The sequence below is a fragment of the Lactuca saligna genome, chromosome 6 (genome assembly GCF_052625555.1).
Source record: "Lactuca saligna cultivar CGN05327 chromosome 6, ASM5262555v1, whole genome shotgun sequence".
NCBI lineage: Eukaryota > Viridiplantae > Streptophyta > Magnoliopsida > Asterales > Asteraceae > Lactuca > Lactuca saligna.
The window spans coordinates 106,020,679-106,023,978 of record NC_136422.1 but is presented as its reverse complement, the minus strand read 5'-3'; positions in this window follow the sequence as shown (position 1 = coordinate 106,023,978).

Sequence of the window (3,300 nt, the reverse complement as noted above, 5' to 3'; positions counted from 1 at the left end):
GCTTGCACTTCGACCATCGTTATTAGCTCAACAGTGGGCACCACAACCGGTATTTGCTCAATCACTGGGGGATGATCTCGGTTCCCATTTGCATTCATGTTTCCGCTACGGGTCCTTGCCATCTTGATCTATACACCGAATAAGGTGAATCTACATCTTTATTTAGGATTGACGTTTAAATCATCCTTATCACCACGTGTGACATCCCCAAAATCACGGCCAGAAAAGACCGGTTTGTTTATGCTTTGTTTAAAAATCAGAGTAACATTTTAAATAAAAGTGTTGCGGAATTTGTCCCAAAACAAAATATGATAAAGATTTATCAAAAGCATTTCCATAGAAATGTATTTCATTAAAAGACTCGGGATATCATGTTTGTACAGATCAAAAGCATAAACAGTACAATATAAGTCTTACTACATTATTTCATATCTACAGGCCTATATCCGTAATCCGTCGTCCAAACATCATATCTATGCTCAAGCTCCACTACCTGTAATACATAAAACTGAGTGGGTCAGGCTTTGGAGCCTGGTGAGCACATAGGGTTTTCAACCCACAATAAATATGTTTATTAACTTCATTAAATTAAACAATCCCGATTACCCGTTCCCGTTATCCTCACATTACGTCCCTAAGCATCTATCATAAGGGACCCATCCTAAGGATTATCATCGGGATGGACACTACTGCTAAGGGGATTCCGCAGCTACAAATGTCCTTAAGGCAACCATGTAGGGGATGGAGTACATCTGGTGAGCACACAGATCAAATAAACACACAGTTCGAATAAACACCTACAGGTTACGAGACTGCTAGTGTTCCACTGGACTGTCTAGAATAGTCCGTGGTTGTCATCTATACTCCGCTAGATGACTGGATCATCAATAACATCTATAACGAGGCCTCTCATTATTTTATTTTGTCACACAACAACTATTACATCTACCCATGTTTTACCCAACACATTTCGTAGATATAAAATACATATACAGTTTAAATCATTGAAAACATGTATAAAACGTTCATCCAGCATAGATAGCAAGTATTCAGATAATATGCACACATAGCACGTAATTTATATAAAATACTTCATATCTATGTGTAAGCTGAAAGTAACTATGCACTCACCTGAAAGGTCGTGACTCAGCACTCGGACAGCGCTTCGATACTCTCACAACGATTTTCCTTCGATAAAGTCTAGTATTGATACCACTAGGGTTTAGTCTAATGATAACCGCGACAAATTAATTGTCTGACTATTATTATTATTATATAAGCATTAATAACACTCAATATAACTCATAATAATAGCCCAAATAATTATTTGAAGGACCTAATAACATTCCTATATTAAAACATAAGCTAAACTAAAGATAGGATAGGTACAACTCACTTACAGCGGGTTTTTCTCGAAAACCGGGCTTCGCTGGAGCAGCGTTCCCGAGCCGAAAGGCACTTTTCTCCAGACTCCGGGAGCCTCGGGGCTTCCTTCGGGTGCTAGGGGGTTTACCTAGGCTTTTAGTGGGGTTAGGGAGCTTAGAGAGGGAGAGTTTAGAGAGAGAAAGAAGAGGGTTGAGGGGTGAGGAAGAGGCTAGACCCGGCACCTCTATTTATAGTGGAGAAATTTGATGAACTCGCCGAGTCTGAGTCATGACTCGCCGAGTTGGTGCATGTGGCAACCTTTTGGTGGTGCCACGTGTCCAATTCTGGTGATGCCACATCACCCCCTATTGCGTATCAGCTTTCAAACTTAGAAAAATCATAACTTTTGCATACGAGCTCTGTTTTCGACGTTCTTTATATCCACGCGTAGGTAAAATCAAGATCTACAACTTTCATTTAGACTCCGCTGGCTAGTTCTCGACCGATCTCAAATTTAACAGTAGGAGGCATTTAGAATGTTAAATGACCGCGAAGAATTCATAACTCCTTCATATGGACTCCGTTTTCGTCTGTGTTTTTACCGTTGAGTTCCTATCAATGAGATCTTTAACTCTCATTTAGGTCGTGTAAGCCAAAAACCGCTCGAACTAAAATTCGAGTTTCGGGTCGTGCACTGCTAAGCCGAATCTTAGAAAAATCATAACTTCTTCATACGAAGTCAAATTTGGGCGTTCTTTTTATGGATTTTCTCAGTTTAACATATGCTACAACTTTCGTTTAGATTGCTAAGTCTAAAAAGTCTTCTACCGTAAATTCACTATTTACGTCTCCCGGTGCCGTGTAGGTTTTGCCGTAAAACTTCGGCGGGCCATAACTTCTTCGTTATATCTCGGATTTTGGTGTTCTTTATATCCCCGGAATTCTTGTTTCGACCACTACGACTTTATGTAGACATATTGGACTTATCTCACACTTTAATTTTGATGCTTATTTTTATTCTTTATTAAATATATATTTATAATAAAGTAATGATCACACAAATACACATAATTCACATAGAATTAAAATATTTCATCTTTATTACATCAAATAGAGTTACAAGAGTTGACCTAGACTATTACATTGACAAAAATGCTTAGCCCTGAAACCCAGGCGTTATACCACAAAACGTTTATATGCTAGTTCTAATATCGTAGTTAAACGCTTAGAATCCTAAACACATAAGGTTTCCAGATCCGGTCGGCAATAGACTATAGATCCGAACAAAAAACAGCATATCAGGCACAAGCATTTAGCACATAAAAGCAATTTAGGCACAATCCCTAAAATAATCTAGTGCTCACACCTCACAATCATCGCTTAGCATTCTAAGTTTAAGTCTAGAAATAAATCCACATTCCTAGTTCGCTTAAACTAATGCTCTGATACCAACTGTGACATTCCCATTTTTACGGCCAGAAAAGACCGATTTTGTTTATGCTTTATAAAAATCATAGTATCTCTTTTAATAAAAATGTTTCGGAATTTGTTCCCAGAAAAACATGATAATCGCGTTATCAAAGCATTTCTAAAGAAATATATTTTTATTCACTTTGAAAACATTTGGGATGTCATCATCAATACAGAAACATAAGCATAAACAGAACTTACATTCATTTACTCTAGTGATCCACATCTCTTTTAAATCTCTTAGTGTAATGTGACTTCATATCAACACCTGTGATATACATAAACTGAGTGGGTCAGGTTGGGAAACCTGGTGAGTACATAGGGTTTTCAGCCCACAATAATATAATTATTATGTTTAAACAATTAAACAATCAACCCAATTACCCATCCCTATTATCTTCTTTATTCTTAAGGATCTACCCTAAGAGTCAGCTATTTCTCATTCATTCATTCCTAAGGATCATC